We start from the raw sequence: 12,888 nt of genomic DNA on the forward strand, positions 1-12,888 counted from the left end.
GGACTGGGTGATGTATTGTCTTCATCATCATTTCATCCCCATCCAGCGCTCAGATCGCCCAATGTGGCGTCGAATGTAATAAGACCTGCACCAAGGCGCCAGGACCTGCCCTGCAAGGGGCCTCCCGGCCAATGACGCCAAACGCTCATTTCCCTTGGAGAACGTTACTCGGCATCATGTGTGGGGCCAACAGTGAAATACAGAGAATTTGGTATCACGGTAAGGGAGTGTCTCTCGTGGTTAGGGTGTGGTCCCCTCATTGCGCTTAAGAAAACACTAAATGTGGAAGGATATGACAAAGCCGGCTGCTGTGACCGAGCGATTCTAGGCGTTTCAGTCCGGAACCGCGCGACTGCTAGGATCGCAGGTTCGAATCCTGCCTCGAGCATGATGTGTGTGATGTCCTTAGGTTAGTTAGGTTTAAGTAGTTCTAAGTTCTAGGGGATTTATGACCTCACATGTTAAGTCCCATAGTGCTCAGAGCCATTTGAGCCATTTTTGGGTATGACAATACCATTCATGAAATGGGCTGATCTGCCCACAGTCCCGTCCGGACCCCAATGGAACATCTTTGAGATGAGCCAGCATGGCAGCTTCGTTTCAGACAGCAGCATCCAATATTATGGCCCTCTCTGGTTGCCGCTCTTGAGAAAGAATGGGCTCCACAGATGTTCAGACATCTTGGCGGAAGTGTCCCAAGCAGAGATAAAGCCGTCATCAAGCGGAAGGGTGGACACACCACATATTAATGTCCACTAATAGGTGTCTCGATACTTTGTATGAGATAGTACATATCAGGTATACATAAGTACTGAATATTTTTACATATATAGTGCAGGGTGTTAGTATGGGACACTTGTAACTTGTGCCTCCTTGTGAATGTGTTATCAATAGTGTTGAATTCAATATAGGCATGTGAAAATATTTTTGTAGTCTTACACGTAGAATTTGTTTCATCCTCCAAGTCTACAGCCGTCGTGCGTACAACTAGCCAGACCTTGTTCCTAACTAGCGTCGGCGTGACAAGATGCGTGCTGTTACCAGTGACGTCTCCATGGTATTCGTCATAGCCCAGAATGGACCTTCAGTTACTCTTTGTAGCATATAGAATCGTTAAGATCCCTGGCTTCCAAGAACAGCGTTTTGGGCTCCTGTGGTGAAAGGTGTAGTGCATTCAGTCTGGTGTCCTTCAGGAAAGCACGAAGTCATTTTTGTCTAAATGATGACAGGGCAAATCCGAAAGATTTGTGAGCCAACCAACGCAGTCACCTACAGCCAGGCTCAGCTGCTCTTTAAATTATAAATGTGAACATTATTTCAGGTGAGATCTTTCTGGATTCCACTTGTTTGGTGACGAAAAATCTTATCATCTTTTGATGATACGAGAAATACCATGAACTTTGTGTAGAAGAGGCAGCTCGGAGACATACAGGGATAGCAGGCTTCCGAGGCTTGCTTCATTAGATTTGTTGCGGAAAACTATGGAGATCTAACGTTTTCTACGAACACTAACAGTCAACACTAAAATAAAAAACAAATTTAATGCTGTGCACATAAACAGTCAGCGATTCTCAATCTTGTGTGATTATGTCATACCCGAGAGATCTCTGAAATCAGTCATAATGGCATAAATCCCAGATAGCTAGAAAAAGTTGATTTAAGATGGAGCGCCTGTGAGAATCCAGTCGTGAGGAACTGGATGCTAGACAAACTCATTCTATCAATCCAGAGGGTGTATGATTCATCCGTGAAGAAACTGACAAATTCACATCCAGTGGATTCCTAAACATTGCCCAAGACTCTCAGCTAGCTGAATTACAGACAAGATCCCGATTATAACTACGCTGGTCGCCACTGGATTGTTTGGTCAGCGCGAGAGTCACAGGAGTGTTCCGCAAACAACAGCGATAAACAGTTCTAGAGAGGGAGAGAGAGAGAGAGAGCAAGGGAGATTACGCAACACGGGAAGATCTGCTTTCAGACTCCCGAGAACTAGCGTTCCAAGGCGTGTCAAGAAACATTTACGTTATAAAGCTTATGTGGAGACACACCATCACTTGATTTTTCTATCCATGACCTGCAAATGAAATGGAAGGGGGTGGGCGTGGAGAATGCCCCTACACTACTTATTCTTCACAGTCCACCACACGATTTGTTGCACATTACAGATAGAGACGTAGCTACCGTTGAATTAAAGTTACGGGATCTGTAGAAAGGCAGCATTCCTTAACATAAAGGTTGGAGTTCGTCTATAATACCCCTACCTTCAACCTGAATGCTAAAGTTTTTCTCTTGATGGCTGGTGACAGTTCCCTGCCTTTATCAATGCTGTCCAACCGTTTAGTCCTTTGACTATTGTCTATAAAAACGGGTTTTGATATGATGCTCTCCAGGAATCGAAGAATACGGTGAATGCATGTAGTTTGGCGTGAAAGCAGTGGTGCACAGCCTGCGAGACAGTGCTGGGCACGAAGAGCCGGTTCTTCCGCGCCCTTAATTACAGGGAGATGGGAGTCGCGTGCGGCGCCTCTCGTCTGAGCAATCGGATTGCAACACCCACACCGCTTCCGTGTGTGATTACGTACGACTGGCGACATTCAGGTAGGCAGTATGGCTGTTATGCTTCCAGTTTCCGTTTGTATTACTGAGGAATCTTTTTTTACATTCCTTTATGTTCACTTATTTATAACAGGCCCATCTTTGGTGATTATTTTCGTCTGAAAACGCCACATGTTTAAATAAGTCAAAGTTGTTGCTGTCATCCTCATGTATCTTCATCGCTTGTGTTGTTTGTCCTTGGGTATAACTTTCAACGTTGTGTTGTGCAAGTCTCTTTTCCTATCACTAACGATTCGACACGAGTTTTTTTTTTTTTTTTTTTTTTTTTGGCTAGCTCGTAGGTTATTTTGAAGCATGCTGTCACTCCCAGTGACTTCGTGTAAGTTTTTTCTGATTATGTATCGACAGCAAATGTCAACATATATGTTACTGGAATTCGACACAGCAACCTGCGTCCCACTATTCTGATTTGGGTTTTCTGTGATTCCCTAAAACACTCCAGGCAAATTCCAGGTGGTTCCTTTGAAAGGGCACGGCAAATTTCCCTCCCTCTCCTTGAATCAGTCCGAACTTATGTTCTGTCTGTAATGACCTCGATGTCGATGGGACACTAAACGCTAATCTTCCTTTCTTTTTTTCCGATATAGAAATACCTAGTCTCTCAGGTTTTACCGGCGTGACTAATTAACGTTGTACTTCAGGATATTCAGTCGATTTAATTCCGTTTCATGCACAATGTTTCGACGACCAACCCATTCGTCTTCTTCAGGTGCAGCTAGAACGAGAAAACTTTGCTTGCAGAACGCTTTATGGTTAGAGCGAAATTGTATGGTCATTATTCCACTCAGGGATTGCAAGTTACGAATGTGTAGAAAATGTTCTAGAGTTATGGATTCTTTCTTAAATATTACGCTCCATACACACAGAACCAGTTTGTAAGGCTGTTTCCATAGATACCGTGGTATCCCATAATTATGGTCAGAGCACATAACTATGACCCAAGCTACCAGTCTCGAATTATTTTGTTATGTAGACCTGTACAGTTGTTGCCTGCACTTACTTTGTGCCACATTTGGTTATCCGATGTGCTGCACTCTTTGAAGCAGTGAAATTACTAAATCAGTATACTTGGAAAACGCCAACTGCTGTTGAACTTCTTTGAGGAGTGAACGTGAATTTGATTTTGTTGCAAATGTATGTGTGTGACCAAGAAGAGGTAAGGAGATTTAAATAATGTTGTATACTATTCTTATTTTTCATTACTTAACAGTGATCTATCATAGATATTTAAAAAAACGATTATATGATATTTTATTGAAAAATTTAAAATTGAGACGTAACTACGAACCAGAATTTCTGTCTACATAGTGCTCATGTTTAATTATTTTACATCGCTAGTATGAGGCTTAAATACCTGAAATTGAAACAATCCTTTTAATACTGTTCACCGGTTGTACTACAGTAAACAATGATCAATATAAAACAGAATAACTGGAGGACCATATTGCCCTTATACCAAGATACCGTCTAAAATTAAAGATACTGTCAAATGTACGGACGAAGTCTGGTCAGGTAAAGTCATTACAGTTTACAAAACTGGTGCAGAAGGTAGCTACATCGTAATAAGTAGGATAATGTGGATTTAGCCTAAGGAAAGGGAATTCCTTATGTACAACGAATGTAACGTAATTTGCAAAATTTAACCTCAGTTAAGGTGTCCAACAAAAGAGAATTATGTTCAGACTTTACATCGAAGTGAATGGCGGGAACGCAGCCATATGATGATGTATTACAGTATGGTAAATAAAGTAACCTCTGCTTGCATTAACGAAATGAAGAACCATCCTTGCAAACAGAGGCCAATTTATTTACAATTTAAAAAAAAATGTATTCTGTAAAAGAATTTGAAGATGTAGTTCGCAAATGAACAACTGTGTCACTTATTTTCTTACGTATTGATACTTGAATGTCATAAATTGCAAAATAAATGTGAAAAAAATGTTTTTCTTTCATTTTCTATTCATATAAGTGGACACAGGGAATATAGCTATAACGCATCATAATTATTTTTCGAATTACACACGAAAACACGCTGCCAAACGTGCATGTGCTCCGTCTTTCTACAATTTTAATAGGCTGTGAGTACACTCTATTATAAATCTGTCGTGTACGTATTCACAGGAAATATTCCTTCTGGACACTGCCATTTTCATTTGTCATACGTGTTCTAAGTACGAATAAAAATTACAAAAATAGTGAAGCACCCAGAAGAGGAGGAGGAAACGAAATGGACGTCACAGGTTGGGGCAAATTAACAAAAACTTGGCAGTATGAACTCACTTACAAGCATGACGTTGCACCACCTCCGGCCTGCATTCATGCACTCATTCTGTTGTGAAGGGTGTCATGAAGCTGTTGTATATTCTTCTGAGACTAGCTGTCCCACAGCTGCTTTAACTGATCCATGATATGCTGGATACTGTTACTAACGTCGTACACGTGTTCTATAACGGAGAGGACTGGAAATCTTGCTGGCCACGGGAGTACCTCAACATCAGGCAGACAGTTCATACAGACACTGCTATGTGTGGGCGAGCCATTCTCTTGTTAAAAAATGACTCACGATACTGTCTCATGAGAAGTAACACGCCTGGACGCAGGTTGTCCGCTATGCCGTCAGAGTTCCCTCCATCACTACCTACGAGCCGTGATCTGAAGTCATACCAGATGGTTCCCTACACCAAACAGTCAGCAGCAACACCAGTGTGCCTCTCCAAAACTTTTGGAGTGTCACCTCTTTGCAGGTCGCCACCATACTCAGCAGCGTTGATCGTTCAGGACAGTGCAAAACCGCGATTGAAATGTAAATGTCGTGTGACTAGGGCCTCCCGTTGGGTAGGCCGTTCGCCGGGTGCAAGTCTTTCGATTTGACGCCACGTCGGCGACTTGCGCGTCGATGGGGATGCAATGATGATGATTAGGACAATGCAACACCCAGTCCCTAAGCGGAGAACATCTCCGACCCAGCCGGGAATCGAACCCAGGCCCTTAGGATCGAGCCTGCCACTGTGGCCGAGCGGTTCTAGGCGCTTCAGTCCGGGATCGCACTGCTGCAATGGTCCCAGGTTCGAATCCTGCATCGAGCAAGGGTGTGTGTGATGTCCTTAGATTAGTTAGGTTTAAGTAGTTCTAAGTTCTAGGGGACTGATGACCTCAGAAGTTAAGTCCCATAGTGCTCAGAGCCATTTTTGAACCTTAGGATCGACATTCTGTCGCGCTGACCACTCAGCTACCGGGGGCGGACACTGCGATTCATCGCTGAACACAGTGTGCCGCCATTCATCGGCAGTCCATGCTTCCCAGTCATGGCACCATTCCAAACGCATCCGTTTGTGTTGTGAACAGGATACTATACATGTGTGGTAATTCCCTAGTCCGGCTGCCGCTACTCTCGAACCAATGGTGGAGGATGACTCAAAAAAGTTAAGGAATCCATTACGTGTTCTCGGATGGCAGGTGAAGATGTGAATGGGTCACAATGTGCTTGGTGTACAATATGTCGACCCTCTCTTGTTGTGGTCAGACGTGGTCGACCAGAACCTTGACGAGTATATCTGCACCCATGCTCCCATTCAGTCCAAAGTCGAGCCAGTATTACATCCAGATGCCCTAGAAATCTGTCGACCAGCCGACTAAATTATGAATCACAATGAGGCCCCTTTTACACTCTGTTACATGGCGATAACACCATCTCACAGGGGTACTTGATATCTCCATGTCCTTCATAGTATTGATTCAACATCCGACGCTATTCGCGCCCCTTATAAACGCTACCAGATCTCGTAACAATGCTGGCGCACTTTGGTGGCCATTCTATCTGTCACAGAGATTTGCAACTTTAACCATTTACATATTCGCCAATGTGGTGTATGCATAGGAAGTTACACTGGCATCCGACCATGTGTTCTGGTGCTCCACTTTTTTTATGAGGCAGTGTTGTTTCTCGCATCGTGTTTTCACGATTTGTACGTATTGCCGTGAACTGTGGCGCAGGCGTGTGGCTTAGTGGTTAGCATCGCTGTTTCACATGCTGCTGGTCTCCAGTTGAATCCCAGCCACCCCCAACTGTTTAGTATTTATCGTTTCTGGACTGTTCTCGAAGTATCTCATTTTTGTAATGTTTGTCGGTTGTGGAGTATTCGACGTTTGTATAAACAGGTGCACTCTACGTGCTGGATTTCACTCTTGTTCTAGCTGGTCTCTGTAACAAACGTGCTTCCAGTTCTGTTGTACTTCGTTGATGGCTCTGCCTTCATATTTGGTCTTCGTTGCCACTCTAACATGACAATATAATCTTATGCAACGTACATTTTTTGATTTGCTATTACTTCGTGGTTTTCTCAATTAGAAATGCTTGGTATTTACTGGTGTTTTATTGACAGGCTCCTGGATCCGTGGAAAGTAATGCAATTTACTTGTCCTCCGTTCGAAGTGACACGATTCTTAGAAGGGAGAGTTCACCAAACGAGATGGAGTTCCGCTCGATGACATCACAGCTGTGTGATAATGAATTCCGCTTGCGGCGCTGCGTTGGCGCAGTCTGTTTAGTTAGCGCAGTGTGAAGGACGAGGAAGAACGAAGGCGTCCAAGTAACGGCAGAGACTGGTCAAGGACGGCAGAGGGCGTGGGTGCTCTGCAAGTCAGCGCGCGGATCATCTCCCCACCTCACGATTTCCTGAACAGAACGCAGTACACGCTTCTACCTGCCGAGGACTCTCCGTATTTGAGCTCGCACGAAGCTTTGACGGTCTATCACATTTATCTATGCACTTGTTGACTACAACAATGCGGGAAAACGCATTCGTTAGTTCAAATGGCTCTGAGCACTATGGGACTTAACTTCTGAGGTCATCAGTCGCCCAGAACTTAGAACTACTTAAACCTAACTAACCTGAGGACATCACACACATCCATGCTCGAGGCAGGATTCGAACCTGCGACCGCAGCGGTCGCGAGGTTTCAGACTGTAGCGCCTAGAACCGCTCGGCCACCTCGGCCGGCGCATTCGTTAGTTATTTACGGACTACTAACAGTGTGATTTTTCATGTACTTAGCCAAGAAGAAGAAGTACTCAATAGTTACTGCACTAGCCCCTTCAATAGAAGAATCTCTTTCTACATCCCAGGAAACACTGACCGTAACTTTATCGGTACTCGATAAGTGGACAGTAAATGACTCACAGCACACCTACATCAAAAGGAAGAGTACGGTACATTTTTATGAAGATTTTAGTATGGTAAAATACGTGCAACATGTAATTACTGATCAAAAGCAGAAGTGCTTCTATTAGCGGACAGTGACATGGGACTCGTCCATCCTTCACCTTTATGTCTGTCTTAACACATTACACGAGGTGTCTGAATGTCTGTGGAGGAATGGCAGCCCATTCTTCCTCAAGAGCCGAAACCAGAGGAGACAGTGATGTTGCACGTTGGAGTCTATAGCCAAGCCGGCGCTTTCACTCATCCCAAAGTTAATACATTGTGTTGAGGTTGGGACTCTGGGCAGGGCAGTCCATTTCAGGAATGTTGTGGTCCACAAACCATTGCCTCACAGATGTTTCCCTTATGACAGGGTGTGATATAGTGCGGATAGAATTATCTGCTCCAAACTGTTCCTCTACTGTACGTAGCACAAAATGGTGTAAACTGTGTTCACGTCCATCCGCATTAGCGTTTACTTAACTGCAACAAACTCCATTCACCCAGTGTCCAGTTGAGTCGTTCTTTACACCACCTCAAGCTTCGCTGAGAACTGACTACAGAAATGTGTGGCTCATGAGGAGATACCCAGTGATTGTAACCCATTCGTTTTTAACTCCATATGGACAATCACCGTGATAGCTGGACCGTTGGCAGAAATTTGGAACTCACAACTGATTCCTTCCGCTGATTTTATGCGATTTTTTACGGCCACCCTCCGCAATGTTCGACGGCCCCAACTCATCAGTACATGAGGTCTGGTTGGTCTTCGTATAGCTGTGGTTGCTCCTTCGCGTTCCCACACCAGAATCGTATCAGTAACAGTTGATTCGGGCAGCAGTCAACCTGGACTGCTTTAGGGTTGAAATAGATTTGATACTTTTGGTGTTATCCAGTGACTAACTACACTGAAGCGCCAAAGACACTGGTACAGGCTTGCCTACTGAAATACAGGCATATGTAAACAGGCAGAATACGACACTGCGGTCGGCAACGCCTACGTAAGACAAAAAGTGTCTGGCGCGCTTGTTAGATCGGTTACTGCTGCTACAATGGCAGGTTATCAAGATTTAAATGAGTTTGATCGTGGTGTTATAGTCGGTGCACGAGCGATGGGGCATAGCGTCTCCGAGGTAGTGATGAAGTGGGGATTTTCCTGTACGACCATTCAACGAGTGTGCCGTGAACACCAAGCATCCGGTAAAATATCAAATCTTCGACATCGTTGCGGCCAGAAAAAGATCTTTCAAGAACGGGACCAACGACGACTGAAGAGAATCGTTCAACGTCACAGAAGTGCAATCCTTCCGCAAATTGCTGCAGATTTCAGTGCTGGTCATCAAAAAGTGTCAGCGTTCGAACCATTCAACGAAACGTCATCGGCCTAGGCTTTCGGAGCCGAAGGCCCACTCGTGTACCCTTCGTGACTGCACGATACAATGCTTTCGCCTCGCCTGGGCCTGTCAGCACTGATATTGGACTGTAGATGACTGGAAACATGTTGTCTGGTCGGATGAGTCTCCTTTCATATTGTATCGAGAGGATGGACGTGTACAGTTAGTGTGGGGTGTGTGCAGTGGGAGTGATATGGGACCCCTGATACGTCTAGATATGACTCTGGCAGATGACACGTACGTAAGCATTCTGTCTGATCACCTGCATCCATTCATGTCCATTATGCATTCCAACAGACTTGGGAAATTACAGCAGGACAATGAGACACACTATTCGCCCAGAATTGCTACAAAGTGGCTCCAGGAACACCTATCTGAGTTTAAACACTTAAGTTATCCACCAAACTCCACAGACTTGACATTATTTAGCATGTCTGGGATGCCTTGCAACCTACTTTTCAGAAGAGATCTCCATCACCCAGTACTCCTACGGATTTATGTACAGCCCTGCAGGATTCGTCGTGTAAATTCTCTTCAGCACTACTTCAGACATTATTGGAGTCCATGCCACGTCATGTTGCGGCGCTTCTGTGTGCTCGCGGGAGCCCTATACGACATTAGGCAGGTATACCAGTTTCTTTGGCTCTTCAGTGTAGTCCACGTTCGAAGTCACCCAGTCTGACGTTATTGTTTCTCTACTGACAACACAAGACTCCCCGCCACCTTTCGTACTGGCGTGTCCTGCTCTTATGATATCTAATTGTCCTTCTGCATTGTACAGGGGTATTCGAATACTTTGGTCAGATAAAGTTCTGCATTCGTCTGGACCATTGAAAAAAGGTGGTTGTGCGCTTTAAGATATTTTAATATGTGGTTTCAGGATTCTAAATTATTTGAAGGGGATCATCTGGAAGAGACATCCGGCCTCGTTAATTTCAGCCACTCTTTTCTTAATTGTTCGAAATTAAAGCTCAGGTACCTTGTAAAAATTTAACAACTTTGATAATAAAAGGTTCAAAAAATATTTTCATGCTTTCCGTGATGCATACAAAACATGACTACTTCGAAAATGCGTACAAATAAAATTGTTCTGCTGAACAAACAGTTACTTGACGTACCTTATTGTTCCAAACAGAAAAGAAAATTTCACTAATATCTATGTCATCTTTACGCCAGGGCAATGAATTTTCTCCTTCTCCCTCGAAATTATCTTAAACAAACCACCACAAAACGAGAAAAAGAATTAGTATGTGTTTTGTCATACTGCCACCATACACACTGTTTTATGTACTACGACCTACAATTACTTCTGTTCATTCCAGCTATTAAGACTAACGAAAAGTTCCGCATGTCTCATAATTTGTCTCCCAAATTGGCAGCTACATACTATTATTCGAGTAGATCGCCTGCGTATGCGATGCCATATATGGCGCTTGCCTGTTCATGAGTTTTGTGTTACAACTCTAGACCAGAAACCAGAACGCTGGACCAAATATCGCATACTTATAGGTGCCCTATTCTTTTTTCTTACGTGATATTTTCAAAACAGTTGTCTTTATGGAATGAACAGAGGTGAAAAACGTTATGGGATAGCGATTTGCACATATACAGATGGCGGTAATATCGCGTATACAAGGCATCAAAGGGGTGTAAAAGGGAAGTGCATTGGCGGAGTTGTCATGTGCACTCGGGTGATTTATGTGAATTGGTTTCCGACATAATTACGGCTGCATGTCGGGAATGAACAGACTTTGAACGCGGAACGGTAGATGGAATTACACGCATGGGACGCTCCATTTCAGAAATCGTTAGGGAATTTAATATTCCGAGAGCCACAGTGTCAAGGGAGTGCCGAGAATATAAAATTAAGCCATTAAAGCTTCAGCACAACACAACGTCAAACAACTGTAGAAAGCAACGTACCCCCGTTAGGACAACGCAGCAACATTTAGCGTTAATGGGCTATGACAGAAGACATCGGATGCGAGTGCCTTTGCTAACAGCATGATATCACCTCCAGCGCCTCTCCTGGGCTCGTGACTATATCGGTTGTACCATAGATGACTGAAAAACAGCGGCCTGGGCAGATGAGTTCCGATTCAGTTGATAAGAGCTGATGGTAGTGTTCGACTGTGGTGCAGACCAAATGGTTCAAATGGCTCTAAGCACTATGGGACTTAACATTTGACGTCATCAGTCCCCTAGACTTAGAACTACTTAAACCTAACTAACCTAAGGGCATCACACACATCCATTCCCGAGGCAGGATTCGAACCTGCGACCGTAGCAGCAGCGCGGTCCCGGACTGAAGCGCCTAGAACCGCTTGGCCACAGCGGGCGGCTGGTGCAGACCCCACGATGCCTTGTCAACAAGGCAATGTGCAAGCTGGTGGTGCCTACATAACGGTGTGGACTGTGTCTACATGGATCAATCACTGGAAAAGGTCATGTTCAGCTACTTGGAGACCATTTTCAACCATCCATGCACTTCATGTTTCCAGACAGCGATGGAATTTTTGTACATGACATTGAGTATGTCACCGGACCACAGTTGTTCGTGATTGGTTTGAAGAACAGTCTGGACTGCTTGGCGAACGATTTGGTCACCCAAATCGCCCAAAATGAATCCCACTGAACATTTTTGGTCATTTCTTATATAAAATCATTCACCGGAAACACTTTCGCAATTATAGAAAGCTATAGAGTCAGCATGGCTCAGTATTTCTGCAGAGGACTTCTAACAACTTGTTGTGTCCATGCCAGTCGAGTTGCTGCACTAGACCAAATAAAATGACGTCTGATACAGTGTTAGGAGAGTAAAGTTCGTTCTGGCACAGTTTTAAGTTATTCAAGATGGCGGACCCACCCCACACCCCCGCCCCTGCCCCTTGGTGTAGATGAAGCAACGTTGCACTGATGATGTCACCAGATGATGTAATGTGTTTCCCACACCTCCCTCTCCCCCTCGCCATCTCCTCAGCTCCACTTCCCTTCCCCACCTCCCACTTGGAAATTGGTGAGAAAAATCGCTCATTCTGTGCTGATCTGTTGGTGTGAAAAGACATGAGGTAGTTTATTTTATTTATTTTGGGTGTTATCCTGTTGGAAATTAGCGGTTAAAAGTCAGCCCCTTCCCTCCCCTCCCCACCTGGGAAATGGCGGAGTCCTCTGTCTGTAATGAGCTATTGGTGTGGAACACATAGGGTAGTTCATTTTCTTAGTTATATGTCTTATCCAGTTGGGAATTGGCAGGTAAAGCTCGCAATGTGTTCACTTGATGAGATATTGGTGTTGGACAGAAAGGGGTTCAATAACTGTATTAGCTGTAAGCAATCTGCCGAGAACTGGGATTTTAAGAACAAGAATACTTTTCAGCAAATAATGGTGGCATAGTGGGAGGGTTTGAAGACTCATTTCGAAACTAATTGTGCCGGAACCACCTACCTTGTTTTGAAATGGCAGTCAATATACCTATGACACAAATGTGTGCTCTTCATCTAGCCCAGTCCAACTGCCCTAGTTCATAATACTGCCACGAGAGTACACTCGAAATTGTGATGTCATGGGGAAAAAAATTAGTGGGAACCAATAGGATTGCATCATGCGGTCACATTATCATGTCATCAGGGATATAAAGCAAAGTTGGTAGCCTGCTGGTTTCAGTCAGTGGAAGG

This window comes from Schistocerca serialis, chromosome 6 (assembly GCF_023864345.2).
Source record: "Schistocerca serialis cubense isolate TAMUIC-IGC-003099 chromosome 6, iqSchSeri2.2, whole genome shotgun sequence".
NCBI classification, from domain to species: Eukaryota; Metazoa; Arthropoda; class Insecta; order Orthoptera; family Acrididae; genus Schistocerca; species Schistocerca serialis.